Consider the following 19690-nt stretch of genomic DNA (forward strand, 5'->3'; position numbering starts at 1 on the left):
AGTTTTGTTTTTTTTTTTTTTTTTTTGCTTTCATTTCCCTTGCCCCTAGGGACATGTCTAGTAAGAAGTTCCTGTGGGTGAGGTCAAAGAGGTTGTTGCCTGTTCTCCTCTAGGGTTTTGATGGTTTCCTGTCTCACATTCAGGTCTTTCATCCATTTTGAGTTTATTTTTGTGTATGGTGGAAGAAAGTGGTCCAGTTTCCTTCTGCATGTTGCTGTACAGTTCTCCCAGCATCATTTGCTAAAGAGCCTGCCTTTTTTCTTTCCTGCCTTGTCAAAGATTAGTTGGCCATACATTTTTGGGTCCAGTTCTGGGTTCTCTATTCTATTCCATTAGTCTGTGTGTCTGTTTTTGTGCCAATACCATACTGTCCTGATGATTACAGCTTTTTAGTAGAGGCTAAAGTCCAGGATTGTGATGCCTCTCACTTTGGTTTTCTTTTTCAATATTACTTTGGCTATTCGGAGTCTTTTGTGGTTCCATACAAATTTTAGGATTGTTTGTTCTAGCTTTGAGAAGAATGCTAGTACAATTTTGACTGGGATTGCATTGAACATATAGATTACTTTGGGAAGTATTGACATTTTAACAATAATTGTTCTTCCAATCCATGAGCCTGGGATGTTTTTCCATTTCTTTGTGTCTTCTTCAATTTCTTTCATAAGTTTTCTCTAGTTTTCAGTATACAGATATTTTACATCTTAGGCTAGGTTTATTCCTAGGTATTTTATGGTTTTTGGTATTTGGGATCAATTTCTCGATTTCTCTTTCTGTTGCGTCATTATTTGTGTATACAACTGCAACCAATTTCTGTACATTGGTTTTGTATCCTGCAATTTTGCTGAATTTATGTATGAGTTCTAGCAGCTTTTTGGTGGAGTATTTTGGGTTTTCATGTAGAGTATCAGGTCATCTGCAAAAAATGAAAATTTGACTTCCTCTTTGCCAATTTGGATGCCTTTTATTTCATTTTGTTGTCTGATTGCTGAGACTAGTACTTCCAACCCTATGTTAAACAACAGTGGTCATCCCTGTCCCTGTCAGGACACCTCCTGATCTCAGGGGGAAAGCTCTCAGTTTTCCCCCATTGAGGATATAATAGCTGTGGGCTTTTCATATGTGGCTTTTATGATGGTAAGGTATGTTCCTTCTATCCTGACTTTCTTGAGGGTTTTTATTAAGAAAAGATGCTGTATTTTGTCACATGCTTTTCCTGCTTCTATTGACAGGATCAAATGGTTCTTATCCTTTCTTCCATTAACGTGATGTATCATAGTGATTGATTTAGAAATATTAAACCATCCCTGAAGCCCAGGAATGAATCCCACTTGATCATGGTGAATAATTCTTTTAATATACTGTTGAATTTAATCTGCTAGTATCTTGTTGAGAATTTTTGCATCCATGTTTATCAGAGATATTGGCCTATAATTCTTCTTTTTTGTGGGGTCTCTGTCTGGTTTGGGAATCAAGGTAATGTTGCCTTCATAGAATGAGCCTGGAAGTTTTCCTTCCGTTTCAATTTTTTGGAACAGCTTGAGAAAGATAGGTATTAACTCTGCCTTAAATGTCTGATAGAATTTGGCCCAGGACTCTTATTTTTTTCTAGATATTTGATAACTGATTCAATTTCTTCGCTGGTTGTGGGTCTGTTATTCCTGTTTCAATTTTGGTAGTGTATGGGTGTCTAGGAATTTGTCCATTTCTTCTAGGTTGCCAAGTTTGTTGACATATAATTTTTCATATCTCTCCCTTTTCTTTTTGAGACATCTGACTAAGTGTTTATGAGTTGTGTTAATTTTTTTTTAAAGAAAACCAGCTCTTAGATTCATTGATCTGTTCTACTGGCTTTTTTTTTTATTATTCTATATTGTATATTTATGCTTTAATCTTTATTATTTCTCTTCTGCTGGCTTTAGGATTTCTTTGCTGTTCGGATTCTAGTTCCTTTAGGGGTGCAATTAGGTTTTGAGTTTGGGATTTTTCTTGTTTCTGGAGATAGGCCTGGATTGCAATGTATTTTCCTCTTAGAACTGCCTTTGCTGCATCCCAAAGGGTTTGGACTGTCATGTTTTCATTTTCCTTTGCTTCCATATATTTTCTATTTCACTTAATCTCCCCTCTGCCTTCTCCATCCTTGCTGTCACTACATCTAGTTTATTTTGCACCTCATTTACAACATTTCTTAATTCATTGTTACTATTTCTTAGTTCCTTGATATCTGCAGCAATAGATTCTCTCCTGTCTTCTCTGCTTTTTTCAAGCCCAGCTATTAATCTTATGACTATTATCCCAAATTCGTGTTCCGTTATATTGCTGATATCTGTTTTGAGCAATTCTCTAGCTGTCATTTCTTCTTGGAATTTATTTTGAGGAGAATTCTTCCATTTCATCATTTTGGCTAATTTTGTGTTCCTTATGTGTTTTAATAGCTCATTATGGGTCCTGCACCTGTGAGCACTGTTATATTAAAAGGGGGTCATACACTGTCCAGGGTATGGACCTTCAGGAAGTGTTTTTGGCGTGTGTTGTGTGGTCTCTGGTTGTTGTGACTCTGGTTGCTTTATTTCCTTACTCGTATTGGTGGTTTGGGCCTTCCACCAGGTGTGCTTTGATTGTTCATTGACGTAATCCTGGAAAAATTTTAAAAAAGGGGTGGTGGTGGTGGAAGAAGCCTTATCCCCTACAAAGAGAGACATGACAGGCATGAGGAAAAAGAAATGAAAAAAAATGACCAAGCAGAGAATCAGAGAAACGATATGGTTTAATCCAGACAGAGAGGAAAATGAAGACAAGGGAGATACAGAAGAGGTGTAAAAAGAATGGATTAAAAATGTCTGCTTAAACAAACCAACAACCAGGATAGCCAGAATAGAGAAGGGAAGGAATAAGCAGAAGAAAAGGAAGAAAGAAGAAGAAGAAGAAGAAGAAGAAGAAGAAGAAGAAGAAGAAATATATATATATAATAAATATATATATTTATTATATATATATAAATATATATATATTTAATAAGAATTGATGAAGAATCAAGTCAGAAAATGTAAAACTGCTGGACTGATATCTGATGGTGCTTTGGAACTGGTGGTTGTCCTGGTCTGGAGGAGGGGCTGTCTGGTTCTGCCAGTGTCTGGTAGATATGCAGATGCCAAGTGTGGAGGGTCCTGGTTTGGTGTAGGCGGGTCCCGCCTCCACTCTGGGCCCGTTGACTGTTCCCTGAAGTCCCACCATGTTGGTGATGGGGAGAAAAATGGCAACACCCCAGTCTCTCCCATCCAGACCAGGTATCCCAAACCACTCTGGTCAAGCCATGCTCACAGTGCCTTCCACAATGCGAGTGCGCTGGTTTGTTTGGTTCCACAGTCCCCTGCACCTTCCAGGCTCTAGGCTGGGAGTCAAACCCTGATGTCTTAAAGGGTCCCCCTCTGTGTGCCACAGTTCTGGGGAAGTGCCACTCTGCCCAACCAGCTGACAAAGGGTCTCTGGTTCCTCACAGTGCCAAGAGGACATGAGAGGCTGGTGTGTTGGATGTCTTAAAGGATCCCACTCGGCACACCCTGGTTTTGATTCCAGGGAAGTGTCACTCTACCCAGTCAGCCAACAAAGGCCCTCTGGCTTGTCACAGTGCTGCATGGGCATGAGTGTGCTGATTTGTCCCACTCCACAGTCTTCCATGCCACCCCAATCCTTAAAGGATCCTGCTTCACATGTCTCAGTTCCGGGGTAGAATGACTCCACCAGCTAGTGGACAAAGGGCCTCTGGCTGGCAGGCGCCTGCAAAGTCTTTTGTCCTTGGAAACTATTTTCCTTCTTCCCACAGCACTCAAAGGAGAGGATTTCTCATTCTGACTGCACTTCTGAGCTGGCTACCGAGCCAGGCGCTGGCTCCCCTCCTCTCCCGGTGTGCACACAGGGAAGCCCCAGTTCAGAGAAAGCTGTGCAATCCTAGAATGAGGAAGAAATTGGTTCTTTCTCCGTTTTTTTCTGTTCCCTGGTCCATGGCTTTTCTCTTGTCCAAATTCTATCCTACACTTCCACAGCCTCTCTTTCTCTTCCTTTTGTCTCTCAACAGAAGGGGATCCCCCCCTCATGCCTATGCCACCTGTTTTATCTCTCCCAGTTGACAGCCATGTACCTATGGCCTGCCAAGTTGTTCCTGTGGGCCCCTGGAGATATTTCTGTCACTCTGTAACCAAGATTCCTGGAATTCCAAGTCTTCTGGCCTCAATACTTCTGTGTTTGAGGGACAAAGGAACTTCTTGTCCCCTTATTTCTCCACCATGTTGACTCCACCCCCAGCAGAAAGTTTATTTGAGCAAATTATAGCTGTGAACATCTCTAATATTTGGAAGGAAACAGACATCCAAATCCAGGAGGCACAGAGAACTCCCATCAAAATCTACACAAACAGGCCAATACCAAGCCATATTGTAGTAAAACTTGCAAAGTACAGAGATAAAGAAAGAATCCTGGCAAGCAGCAAGGGAAAAAAGTCCTTAACCTAGGATGGAAGATAGATCAGGTTTGCAGCAGATCTGTCCACAGAAAATTGGCAGGCCAGAAGGGAAGGGCAGGATGTATTCAACATGCTGAATGGCAAAAAATATTCAGCCAAGAATCCTTTATCCAACAAGGCTGTCATTCAGAATAAAGGAGAGATGAAGAGTTTCCCAGAAAAACAAAAACTAAAGGAGTTTGTGACCACTAAACCAGCCCAGCAAGAAATATTAAAAGGGGCTTTTTGGGTGGGAAAGAAGGATCAAAGCAACAAAGACTAGACAGGAACAGAGAAAATCTCCAGAAACACTAACTTTATAGGTAATACAATGGCACTACATTCATATATATCAATAATCACTCTGGATGTAAATGGACCAGATTCTCCAATCAAAAGATATAGGATATCAGAATGGATTAAAGAAAAAAGTCCCATCTATATGCTTCCTACAAGAGACTCATTTTAGACCTAAAGACACCAGCAGATTGAAAGTGAAGGGATGGAGAGCCATATATCATTCTAACAGAGGTCAAAAGAAAGAGAAGCCATACTTATATCAGACAAACTAGATTTTAAGCCAAAGACTGTAACAAGAAATGAAGAAAAGCACTATATCATACTAAAGAGGTCTATCTAACAAGAAGACATAACAAATGTAAATATTTATGCCCCCAACTTGAAAGAATCCAAACATATAAATCAATTAAAAACAAACATAAAGAAATTCATTGATAACAATACAATATTAGTAAAAGACTTTAAAACCCCACTTATGGCAATGGACAGACCATCTAAGCAGAAAGTCAACAAGAAAACAATGGTTTTGAATGACACAGTGGACCAGATAGACTTAACAAATATATTGAGAACATTTGAACCTAAATCAGGAGAATATACATTATTTTCAAGTGCACAGGGAACAGTCTCCAAAATAGATCACATACTGGGTTACAAATCAGCCCTCAACAAATACAAAAAGACTGAGATCATATCGTTCGTATTTTCTGACCACAATGCTACGAAACCTGAAGTAAACCACAAGAAAAAATTTGGAAAGACCGCAACTACACAGAGGTTAAAGAGCATTCTACTAAGAATGCCTGAATTAACCTGGAAATTAGAGAAGAAATTAAAAAAAATACATGGAAGCAAACGAAAATGAAAACATGATAGTCCAAGACTTTGGGATGCAGCAAAAGAGATTCTAAGAGGAAACTATATAGTAATACAGGTCTACAATAACAAGCAAGAAAAGTCTCAAATACTAACCTAACCTTATACCTAAAAGAACTAAACAAACAAATAAACAAACAACAACAACAAAAACAACAACAAAAACCAGCCAATAAAACCCAAAGCCAGCAGAGGAAGGGAAATAATAAATATTTGAAGGGAAATATATGATATAGAAACAAACCAAAAACCCAGTATATCAATGAAATTAAGAACTGGTTCTTTGAAAGAATTAATAAAATTGATAAATTCCTAGCCAGACATATAAAAGAGAGAGAGAGAGAAAAAAAAAATAAATAAAACCAGTAATAAAAGAGGATAGATCATAACCAATACTGCAGAAATACAAACAATTATAAGAGAATATTAAGAAAAATTATATGTCAACAAATTGGGCTATCTGGAAGAAATGGGTAAGTTCCTAGAAACATATAAACTACCAAAACTAAAATAGGAAGAAATAGAAAATTTGAACTGACCCATAACTAGCAAAGAAACTGAATCAGTGGTCAAAATCTTCCAACAAACAAAAGTCCAGGGCCAGATGGCTTCCCAGGGGAATTCTACCAAACATTCAAATTGTTAATACATATTCTCAAAATGTTCCAAAAAATAGAAATGGAAGGAGAACTTTCAAACTCATTCTGAGGCTAGCATTACTTTGATTCCAAAACAAGCCAGAGTACACTAAAAAGGAGAATTACAGGCCAATATCCCCAATGAACATGGATGCAAAAATTGTCAACGAGATACTAGTAAATCGAATCCAACAGTACATTGAAAGAATTATTCACCATGATAAAGTGAGATTTATTCATGTGCTACGGGGCTGGTTCAATATCCACAAATCAAACAATGTGATACGCTACATTAATAAAAGAAAGGATAAGAACGTATGATTTTCTGAATAGATGCAGAATAAGCATTTGACAAAATACAGCATCTATTCTTGATAAAAACCCTCAATAAAGTAAGGATAGAGGGAACATACCTCAATTTCAAAAGTCCATATATGAAAGACCCACAGCTAATATTATCCTCACTGCAGAAAAACTGAGAGCTTTTCCTCTAAGGTCAGGAATAAGACAGGGATGTCCACTCTCATCATTGTTACTTAACATAGTACTGGAAGTCCTGGCCTCAGCAATCAGACAACAAAAAGAAATAAAAGACAAAAAAATTGACAAGGAAGAAGTTAAGCTTTCACTATTTGCAGACATGATACTCTATGTAGAAAACCCAAAAGACTCAACCAAAACAAATTGCTGTAACTGAAATATGAGTTCGGCAAAGTTGTAAATATAAAATCAACATACAGAAAGATGTTGCATTTCTACACACCAATAATGAAACAGCAGAAAAAGAAATCAAGGAGTTGATCCCATTTACAATTGTACCAAAACCATAAGATACCTAGGAATAAACCTAATCAAAGAAGTAAAATTCTGTTCTCTGAAAAATATAAAACACTTATGGATGAAGTGAATATGCCACAAAGAAATGGAAAAACATTCCATGTTCATAGATTTAAATAACAAATATAGTTAAAATGTCTATCCTACCCAAAGGAATCTACACATCTAATGCAATCCCTATCAAAATACTACTAACATTTTTCACAGAGCTATAACAAACCATCCTAACTCTGTATGGAACCACAAAAGACACTCAATAGCCAAAGCAATCCTGAAAAACAAATAAAACAGTAAAGCTGGAGGTATCACAATTCTAGACTTCAAGCTACATTACAAATCTGTAGTCATCAAGATAGTATGGTACTGGCACAAAAACAGTCACATAGACAAACTGGACAGATAGAAAACCCAGAAATGGACCCATGACTATACGGTAAACTCATCTTCAACAAAGCCAGAAAGAATATGCAATGGAAAACAGTCTTCAGCAGATGGTGTTGGGAAAACTGGACAGTGATATGCAGAACAATGAACCTGGACCACTTTGTTATACCATACATAAAAATAAATTAAAAATGGGTAAAAGAACTAAATGTTAGACAGGAAACCATCAAAATCCTAGAGGAGAAAACAGGAAGCAACCTCTCTGACTTTAGCCACAGCAACTTACTACATACATTTCCAGATACAAGGGCAATAAAAGCAAAAGGAACTATTGGGACTTCATCAAGGTGAAAATCTTCCTCACAGTGAAGGAAACAACCAATAAAACTAAAAGGCAGCCCATGGAATGGGAGAAGATAATCGTAAATGACTTATCTGATAAGGGGTTTGTATCGAAAATCTATAAAAAATTTATCAAACTCAACACCAAGAAATAAATAATCCAGTTAAGAAATGGGCAGAAAACATGAACAGACATTTTCCTAAAGATATCCAAATAGCTAATAGACACATGAAAAGATGCTCAACATCACTTATATCAGGGAAATATAAACCAAAACTGCAATGAGATACCACCTCACGACTGTCTGAATGGCTAAAATGAACCACATAGGACACAACAGATGTTGGTGATGATGCAGAGAAAGGGGAACCCTTTTACACTATTGGTGGGAATGCAAACTAGTACAGCCATTGTGGAGAATAGTATGGAGGTTCCTCAAAAAGTTAAAAATAGAACTACTCTATGACCCAGCAATTGCACTAGTAGGTATTTACCCATAAGATACAAAAATACTGACTTGAAGGAAACATGCACCCCAATGTTTAAAGCAGCATTATCAACAATAGTCAAATTACAGAGATTCCAAACCATCAACTAATAAGCGGATAAAGAAGATATAGATAGATAGATAGATAGAAGATATCTATAGATAGTTAGATCTATAGATATATATAGACAGAAGATCTTTATATGTCATAGACTCTGGGTCTGGAGTCCTTCTTGTCCAGCAAGAAAGAGAAACATGGGATTAAAAATGAGAGAGAGGCTAATGTCCAGGAGGAGATAAGAGCCCCGAGTAAGAGTCCTTGTTCTGTTTTTACTAGGATCAGAAGGCTTACAAATGTGATAGATGTGCACAAAGAGATGATGAAATCATGAATGTTAACTCATGGGCATGAGGGAAAGGGGGTTTTGAAGATATACGGTGTTAGGGGTTTGGGTCAATACAGAACAAAATCCTGGAACCGGGAAGAAGGTTGTTTACAGCGGACGTGAGGCACCACCTCTGTTTACCTAAACTTGTCTAGGGGACAAGAAAGACAGAGCATGCTACCTCAGGGTCAACAAGGCACCTTTCTTTTGCTAATCAGCTCTGCTCTGGGCAACTTCACCCTGCTTCAGTCTACAGCCCTATTTACCTTTCTACCTAATTTGGTTCTTCCTTCCTGTGAAAGCAGCTTTCTGCTATTGTACTAAGTTGGGGGGGGGGGGCATTTCCGCCCCAAATACCCAATCTTGTTTACCTCATCTTGGATATTTTCATCCTCAGATTCCCCTATTCCTACACCTTTGTCCTATACTGGGGGTCTTTGCCCCCTTTACCTAATCTTATTTACCTAATCTTGTTTACCCAAACTTGGGTATGTACATCCTGTGGCTTTCTAATTCTTTATGCCCTGTTAACCCATTGGTGCAAGCTCAGGGAATTCCTAAACTTATTCCCCACATCTATATATGGGGGATATCCATATTTAGGATGACCAAAAGACCCCAAATAAGTTGAACCTGAAAAAGGCTACACCAAGACACATTGTAATTAAATTGTCAAAAGTCAAAGATAAAGAGAGAATTTTGAAAGAAGCAAGAAAAACCAACACATCGCATATAAAGAACACCGCTTCCCCCAATAAGACTATAGGCAGATTTCTCAACAGAAACATTACAGGCCAGGAAAGAGCGGGACGATAGATTCAAAATATTGAACAAAACCCCTCAGTCCACCAAGAATACTATGCATGGCAAAGTCGTCTTACAGAAATTGAGGAGAGATAAAGACAGTCTTGGACAAAGAGAAGATTAAAGACTAGCTCTGCCTTACAAGAAATGCTAAAAGGCATCTTCCAAGGGAAATAAAAAGACGCTAATTAGTATCCCAAAGACATATGAATGTATGTGTAAAACTCACTGGTAATGACTGTATCGTCAAAGTCAGTTTTCTAAAAAGCTAGTAATGGTAATTCATAATTCACTTATGACTCTAGGTTGAAGTTAAAAAACAAACGTATTAAAAATAACCATAACTCTAATAATTTTTAAATGGATAAAAGCTGTAACATCAGTAACCTAAAATGTGATGGGTGGGGAAAAATAAAAGTGCAAATTTTCTGTATGCTGTTGAAATTAAGTTGTTATCAGCCTAAAGTAGGATGTTATAAATAAATTTTATCTAAGCATAGTGGTAATTACAAAGGGAAAACCTTTAGTAGATACGCAAAAGATTATGATAAAAAAAGTCAAAGCATATCACTCTACAAAGTTATCAAATCACAAATGAGACAGTAAGATAATCTAGTAACTAAGGACCTACAAAATAGTCAGAAAACAGTGAACAAATGGCAACATTAAGCCCTTCCCTATGAATAATTGCTACAAATGTAAGTGGATGGAATTCTCCAGTCAAAAGACATAGCTTGGGTGAGTGTATGAAAAACAATTTCCAACAATATGCTGTCTACAAGAGACTCACTTTAGGTTTAAAGATACACATACACTGAGTAAAAGGATGAAAAAGTTTATTTCAAGCATATTGGAACTAAAAACCCGAAAAGTAGACATACATTTTTCAAACTAAATAGACTTTAAGTTAAGAATGGCCAAAACAGATAAAGAAGATCTTATAATGAGAAATGGGCCAACCCATCAAGATGATACAATTGTATATATTTGTGCACTCAATATTAGAACACATAACTATATAATGCAAATACTAACAGAACTAAAAGGGTAAATAATCAGCAATACAATTAAAATTGGATTCCTTAATGCCCCACTGTTAACAATTGATAGGTCGTCTCTGAAGAGAATCAATAAAGGGGTGCCCAGGTGACTCAGTTGGTTAAGTGACCAACTCCTGATTTTGGCTCAGGTCATGATCTCACGGTTTGTGAGTTCGAGTCTTCTATCAGGCTCTGTGCTGACAGTGTGGAGCTTGCTTGGGATTCTCTCTCTCTGCCCCTCCCATCGTCTCTCTCTCAAAATAAATAAATAAACTATAAAAAAAGGAAACTAGATTTGACAATATCATAGACCAAACGGACCTAATAAATATATACAAAGCATTCCATCCAACATCATGATACACATTTCTCTCAAATGCACATAGAAAAATTTCTAGGATAGATCATATGGTAGGCCACAAACAGTTCTTAGGAAATTTGAAAAAGCTTGAAATCATACCAATTATCTTCTGACAACCATGGTAAAAAAGTGCAAACCAAAAACAGGAGGTTAACTGGAAAATCAATAAGGAAAGATGTGTAGAAATCAAATATCACACTGATGAACAATCAATGGAACATAAAATCAAAAAGGAACTAAAAAAATGTATAATACAAACAAAAATGGAAATACAAAATCCTGAAAGTTACATGATACAGCAAAAGCATTTGTAAGAGGGAGGTTCATAGTGATGAAAGCATAGATCAAGAAAAACGATAGTTCCCAAATAAACAACCTGACTTTAGACCTCAAGGAACTAGAAGAGGAATAAAAAATAAGTCAAAGTTAGCAGAAGGAAGGAAATAATAAATATTAGAGCAGAAACAAATGAAATAGAGAACTGGTAAACAATAGAAAAATTAACAAAATTAAAAGTTGGTTCTTTGAAAAGAGATAAAATTGACAAACCTTTAGTTAGACCAACCATGAAAGAGAGAACCCAATAAAAATATTAAAAATAAAAATGGAGACATTGCAAGTGATGTCACAGAAATACAATGGACATGAGAATACTATGAACAAGTACATGCCAACAAACTGAATGACCTAGAGAAATGGACACATTTTTTGAAATATAAAACCTACCAAGATTGAACTATAAAGAAAAAGAAATTTGAACAGACCAATAACATGTAAGGAAATCGAATCAGTGATCAAAATGAAGAAAAGTCCAGGACCAGGTGATTTCATTGGTGAATTCTGTCAAAGATTTAAAGAATTAACGTATGTCCTCAACTCTTCCAAAAAAACGAAGAGGAAGAAACACTCTGAAGCTAATTTTACAAGGCCAGCATAACCCCATTACCAAAGCCACATAAAGATCCCACAAGAAAGGAAAACTACAGGTCAATATCCATGACAAATACAGATGGGAAAATTCTCCACAAAATATTAGCAAAGCAAATTCAATAGCACCTAAAAAGATTATATCCCACAATCAAATGTGAGTTATATTCAAGATGTAAGGATGAGCCAACATACACAAGTCAATAAACGTGTTCATCACATGAATACGGTGAAAGGTAAAAATCACATGATCATCATAAAGATGCAAAAAAAGCATTTAATAACATACAACATTCTTTTACAGTAAAAACTCACAACATACTGGATACAGAAGGAACATATTGGAACATAATCAAGACCATATATTTACAAGCACTAGCCACCAGCATCTCAAGATAAAAGATTGAGAGGTTTTCCTCTAAGATCAGAAAGAAGACAAGAGTGTCCACTTTCACCACTCCTCATTCAACAGAATACTGGTAGCCCTAGCCAGATCAATCAGGCAAGAAAAAGAAATAACATCAGAATTGGAAAAGAAGTACTAATGTCTCTGTTGATTACATGGTCTTATATATGGAAAATCCTAATGAATCCACACACAAAAAACCTATGTTAGATGTAATCAACAGTTAAAGAACCGGTATTTAGAAAAGAGGGCCATTGCTCAAGTGATGAAATAGTATCTGGTACAGTATTTACAATTGTAGTTACCACCCAATTAAATGTACAATAATTCTTTCCAGTCTCCAAGATCCACCCATCTTCTGCACAGGCCAAGTAAGCAAGTTGAATGAGGATGTGGTGGGAATCATCACCTCTGTATCCTTCAAGTCCTTGATGGTGGCGTTAACCTTTGCAATTCTTCCAGGGATGTAGTACTGTTTTTGTTTTACTATTTTCTTAGGTAGAGGTAGTTTTAGTGGTTTTCACTTGGTCTTTCCCACCATAGTACCCCTCACTGTATAGTTCAAGGAACCAATATGGCAATTCTACTGATGAGTGTATCTATTCCAATCATACATTCTGAAGCTGATGGGTTGAGGGGCCTTCTGGGCTCACATTGAGACAAACCTTAACTAAAACTGTATTGATCACATGACCTCTATAAAGGCCCTAGTCTGACTTCTGGACCATCATGATATTTGGGTTCTTCTAAAATTTAAGTGTCAGTTCAGAACCAATGTCCAGTAGTTCCCAAAAGGTGTGATTATTTTCTTTTCCTCAATGCAGTTTCCCTCCTAAAAGGTGGTGTTCCAGGGTAATTCCTCAAGAGGATTTGGTCTCTTCTTTATTCAGGGACTTGGGTCTATAAACTGGCTCAAATCTGGGAATTGATTGAGCAGCCATAAGTGTCTGTTTTTATTATTCAGGTTAGACACTTGTTCACTTGACCTAGAGCTTTTCTATTTATACAAATCAAGTAAGAATGTTTTAGGCTTCCCCTCTATTTCACTTCTAGGAACACCCTAGGTCTACCAGCCAATGCCATAGATCTGCACAAGCCAGATTATTCTGACTGCTGCTTTGACTCTGCTCTCCATTATGGAAACTGCACCCACCTTGCATTTGGCCACTGATGGCCACCACTTGTCCCTTGCACCTTGGGATCCAATTACTTTCATTGCATCTAGGTTTCACAATTCAATGTCTATAGTGCCCATTGTAAGGTCTGGCCTACAAAGAACAGTTATCACAGAAGTCTGCAAGAATGCTTGGACTCATCTCATAAATTTATTTCTCAAAGTAGTGGTAAAAGGTGTGTCTTTTCTACCCTGTCTGTGTGTTTGAGTATGTCTTCAATGACAAATCCACTCTAACATTCCAATTTCCATAGGCCTTTGAATCTCTTCCTCCACATTAAATCAAGGCAGGTGTAGCATGTCTAATCTCACTATGGGCCACCTTTTGGCTCATGCTTCAGCCAACCAACTAATCAAATTGTTAGCATTACTCCTAACTCCCTGATCAGTAACATTAAGTGAAGAATGTCACTTAATTGTGATATTCTTTGTGAGCTCCTATCATTATGCAGATGGTCCCTAACTCAGAAAACTTGACTTTTGATTTTTCCACTCTGCAATGGTGCAAAAACAATGCATATTCAGTAGAAACCATACTTTAAATTTTGAACTTTGATCTTTTTCTGGGCTAATGTTTTGTGACATGATAATCTCTCAAGATGCCAGGTAGTGGCAGTGAGCTATAGGTCCCAGTGAGCCACACAATCACAAGGGTAAACAACCAATATACTTAGAGAAATCTTCTGTACCCATAAAACTACTCTGTTTTTCACTTTCAGTGCAGGGTCATCACATTACATGAAATAGCCAGCATTTATATAAAACAGGTTTTGTGTTAGATGATTTTGCCCAAGTGTAGGCTAATGAAAAGTTCTGAGCATTTTTAAATTAGGCTAGGTAAAAGGATTTGGGGGAGTTTAGGTGTATTAAATGCATTTTGGACTTGAGATATTTTCAACTTACAACGGGTTTATCAGAACATACCCCCATTATGAGTTGAAGAAGGTTTGTAATCCGCCTCATCCAACTTTATATTCCTTCCACCATTGTTCCACAATCTTAATATCCATTCTTACATACGTTTTCCGGATTTCTGTGTATACACATTTGTGTGCATATAAATACTCAGGTATTCTTTTGGAGTACAGGCTTTCTTGTCTTAATTACACCTTTAAGGGCCCACTGGGACATGAGTATAGTTATAGATGTGGAAGCAAAGGGGGGTTTTGGGGATGTGTCCTGAGGGGAATCAATCTTGTCTTGCATGGCTACTGCTTCAGGGTAGGCCATTATATTATACTGAGGTAGCACAGGGTTGATCCTCTCAGACAGGGATGGACAAGCTGTTATCAGTGAAAGTGGAGAAGGTACTACCGCGGGATCAGAGAGGACACTTCTCCTGGAGAGGGGACGCTTCATCAGGATTTCTGTGTTCAGTGTCTTCAGCTTCATAGGGTTCTTCCTGTATGTTTCCACTCCACTCCATTCCAACCCACAGGATCTCATTCTCTTCTAATCAATGTCCTCACTTTAACACTAGATATCTCATGAGGTGGAGGGTTCAATTTGCCTTGTGACCAACTAGAAGCAGGATGAGATTCTGCATTTGGTTTTCAGCAATCTCGGTCTTGTGACTGCAGGATATTAGGGTCTCCTTCTGGGGACACAGAGACTGTCAGGTTATTTATGACCTGCATAAATAATAAAATAGCTGCACCATTACACATTTCCATCAGTAGTGCACAAAAAATGCAAATTCTTCACCTCCTTGCAAACATTTATTATTTTGTGTAGTAGGCATCCTACTGGGTACAAGGAGTGTCATTTTATTTTTATTTTATTATTTTTTTAAATGTTTATTTATTTTTGAGACAGAGAGAGACAGAGCATGAGCAGGGAGGGGGCAGAGAGAGAGGGAGACACAGAATGTGAAGCAGGCTCCAGGCTCTGAGCTGTCAACACAGAGCCCAACGCAGGCTCGACGCGGGGCTCGACGCGGGGCTCAAACTCAGAACTGTGAGATCATGACCTGAGCCGAAGTCGGACGCTCAACCGACTGAGCCACCCAGGCACCCCATGTCATTTTATTTTTTAATAGTGTTTTACTGTGGTTTTTTTTTTTTCAGGTTACTGATTTTTTTTTAAGTTTTTTTTAATTTAAATTCTAGTTAGTTAACACACAGCATAGTATTAGTTTCAGGTATACAAAATAGTGACTCAACATTTCCATACATCACCCTGTGCTCATCACAAGTGCTTTCCTTAATCCCATCACTTATATAACTCATCCTCCCTGCTCCCACCTCCCATCTGAGGTTATTGATTATTCTTAAGTCATAGAATGAATTGAGAAATGTTTTCTTTATTTTAAAATTTTCTGGAAGACTGTGTAGAACTAGTAATGTTTCTTCTTTTAATGTTTAGTAGAATTCTCTGGTGAATCTGTCTAGTCTTAGAGTGTATGTGTGTGTGTGTGTGTATGTGTGTATGTGTGAGTGTATGTAAGAGTTTTTAAGTAGAATATCATATTTTTAAATAGACATAGAGATTATTTAGTTTATCTACTTTTTTTTGATTGACCTTTGGTGGTTTGTGACTTCTAAAGATTTTTGCCTATTTCACTTAATTGGTGAAATTTATTGGTATCAAATGGTTCATAATATTCTCTTATCTTTTAATATTGTAGAATCATTAATGAGGTAATTTCATTCTTGATTTGATAATTTGTGTCTTTTCTTTTTTTTCATATCAGTCTAGCTAAGTGTTTGTCAATATTATTGATCTTCTCAAAGATCCATTTTACCAACAGCTCTTTTAAGCCTACTTTGACAGCCAGATCTAGTTAATATTATCTTCTTATATAAATTCCATTTATATATATATATATTCCATATATATATTTTTTCTATATATATATATACACTATAACCATTTATCTTATTCTTACAAAATAGGTTCAAAGAGAGTTTTCCATTCTATGTAATAAAATTTTGTACATTATGAATGGAAAATACCATTAGTGTGGATGTTCCTTCCACAAGATTTTAAACTATGGCGATCTTACTTCTGTTTAAAATCTCAAGTGATAATGAACTCAGTATCTTTCACACTTTTGGGCAACTCAAATTTTAGAAAGGTTTGTTTTGCATTGTTGCCTGTACCAAAATGGCATTAAAGATAAGTGACTTAGAAAACAAGAGAGTCTATCTTGACATTTCTATAAAAACACAATTCAACTGAATATTATTTCATAATTTCTGCTTGAGATAGGGTATATAATGGGGAAACAAGAAAAATGGAAAGCATGAGAGGAAACAACTCTTATTTTATGGTAGTTCTGTTTCTGCTCACAGATTTAGTGAATGCTGAAGTCTTTAATGAAGAGCTTTAATGACTCTTTTTGAAACTAAGGTAAGAAGAATGCAAGAGAAGTTGTGACTGGAGAGGGCAAATCAAGGCCTAAATCTTTAGCTACTAAAGGCAAAAGTGTAACAGAAATGCTCCAAATAATGTGAGATTTAATGTACCAATGTATGTTATTGAACAAAAATTACACGTGGAAATAGTCTAAGGATCACAAATAAAGCAAACTGTCTCCCTTCATCATTTTCATTCCTGTTCACATAAGCTATTTGTTTTCGAGATAAATCACATGTCCTTATTCCTTGCCTGGTAACATTACCAAGAATTTTGGACTCATAATTTCTTCACACTCACTTAACTTTTATCATTTTTATTATAAAAACCAAGAAGTGGAAAGAATATATAAGAAAAATAATATAAAAAATGAAAACCTATTTTCTATGGACCTTTGCTTTTGGAATATTGTCACCAAATTTTATGCAGTCTGCCTGCTTTATTATGAAGTTCACAGAAATTTAGTTATAGACCCTGCTACTATTCTGCTTTGTTCTGTCCTACTATGTTATCAGGAAGATCTCTCTTTCTTATTGTATTTATTTATGATTTCATCTTGGGTATTTTTTTTAACATTTATTTATTTATTTAGAGAGACAGAGACAGAGCATGAGTGGAGGAGGGGCAGAGAGAGAGGGAGACACAGAATCCAAAGCAGGCTCCAGGCTCTGAGCTGTCAGCACAGAGCCAGACGCGGGGCTCAAACTCACAAACTGAGATCATGACCTGAGCTGAAGTCGGTTACTTAACCGACTGAGCCACCTAGGCACCCCTCATCTTGGTATTAAATCTTGGTTTCTACTACCTTATCATTCTTTTCACCTAATATCATTAGAGTTTTTACTTTTCTTTGAAACAGGCGAGACTTGGTGAATGTAAAAATAGTGAACATGAGTAATATTTTACTGGAAACTTACAGGATAGATAAATGATGAAGTAGAAAAGAGGTACAGGAAATATTTTAAAAAGCACGAAAAATACATTGTTATTGGGGTACAAAAGTGTGTGAAGGTTTTAAGGACAGAGAGATCTTTGTGGATAATGTCTTTATAATTGGCTAATTAATGATAGCTTCATTCCTCAAATAGTTAGAAAAATTAAAAGTAAATCCTAAAAAATAGTCATACACCCATAGTCTGACAATAATACTTTACATTTTTATTTATTGTAAATATTGTTGATAAAATATTAAAGCTATATAGTTTGATAGCTTTTCTAGAACCTATTTTATCTATTTTAGTTATGATAAATCTGGGATCTTATTTAAGGCCCTAAGAACTAAAATTGCTGAGGTATCTGGGTGGCTCAGTTGGTTAAGCATCTGACTTTGGCTCAGGTCATGATCTCACAGTTTGAGAGTTTGAGCCCCACTTGAGATTCTCTCTCTCTCTACCACTTTCTCTTCTGTCCTTCCCATTTGTACTCTCTCTCTCAAAATACATAAACAGACTTAAAAAAAAAGAAAGAAAGTAACAAAGAAACAAAGAAAAAAAATAAAGAAATAATAATTGCTTTCATTGGTTGTTTGCCTCAAATTTTTAGAAATACATACGTATCAATTGATCTGTTAATATTAAACAATGATAAGTAATCTATACAACTTTTAAAAACGACAGATTAATGTGGTTGATATGAAAAAACAAAACAAAATTGCTTTTGTTTCTGACTAACACTTAACTTCTAGGTCAAACAGGGCATAGAGCGGCTTACTGAATTAAACAAATAATATAGTTTTTAAAAAGATTAAAAAACAGGCAATGCATTCCTATAAACTTATGATAACTTAAACCTTAAAAATTTTTTTTAATGTTTATTTATTTTTGAGAGAGGGAGAGAGACAGAGCATGAGAGGCAGAGGAGCAGAGAGAGAGGGAGACACAGAATCCCAAGCAGGCTCCAGGCTCTGAGCTAACAGCACAGAGCCAAAGGCAGGGCCGGAACCCACAAACCATGAGTCCATGACCGTGAGCCGAAGTTGGGTGCTTATGTGTCAGTCACCCAGGCACCCCCAACCTATGCTAACTTTTAGAGTCCATTTTCCACTTGGTTCCTTATATACACAAATGTTAGTCAATACTGCCTAATAAAGCCCAATCTCTTCATTTGCACTGAAGATATTCTAGATGCTGCTGAAGAGGATGGGACTTCCAAAGTCAGTCACTTCACTCAGCTGCTGCTTCAGAAGCACAAGGGGAATAAACTGCAGCGGGTCTTATCACCCCACAACCCGGAAGACAGCGCTGCCCTGAGAGTTTAGAGGTCGTACTCTTCACCCTCTAAAATACACGTCCAAAGTCCATGTGCTGGCTTAATCATTCCTTACCAGTGAGGTATATAATAGTTGGTAGCAAAAGAAACAATGAAATACATTTCTGTTAAACGACGTCGTTTGGCACTGGGGAATTTGACATAAGGCATAGATAGAGATGTCTGGCTGCCGTGCAGAGGAATTACACCCCGGGGCCTGGCAGATCACAGTCCATAGGTGTGCTTGAAAACCGTGTTTGCCTTTAAGAGAGAGCCCTGTCGCATGGGAAATTCGTAGAATGCTTTCTTCATTATCTCTATTCCTGTCAGAAACCTACTTCCTGAAAGCAATGAGCTAGATCTTAAAAAGAAACAGCGTGAGCCAAAGGCAAACCAGAAAAAAGAAAGCTAGAGACTTCACATGTGTTCCCACCAGTATTTAGAAGAGGATGAGGCAGTTGTGCTTTGGGAGTGATGGAAAAGGGAGCTCCAACCAGGAGAAAGTGCTTTTGAAAAGACTTCCCCTGGTGTGGCTGGCATCGAGGTGGATTTATTGTTATTACTGCACATTTCTAAGAAGACGCTTGAAGCTTCACAGCATTGGGGGCCCTTCAGATGGACAGATCAA

The sequence above is a fragment of the Panthera pardus genome, unplaced genomic scaffold (genome assembly GCF_024362965.1).
Source record: "Panthera pardus isolate Hobbes unplaced genomic scaffold, ASM2436296v1 HiC_scaffold_6, whole genome shotgun sequence".
In the NCBI taxonomy this organism is placed as follows: Eukaryota; Metazoa; Chordata; class Mammalia; order Carnivora; family Felidae; genus Panthera; species Panthera pardus.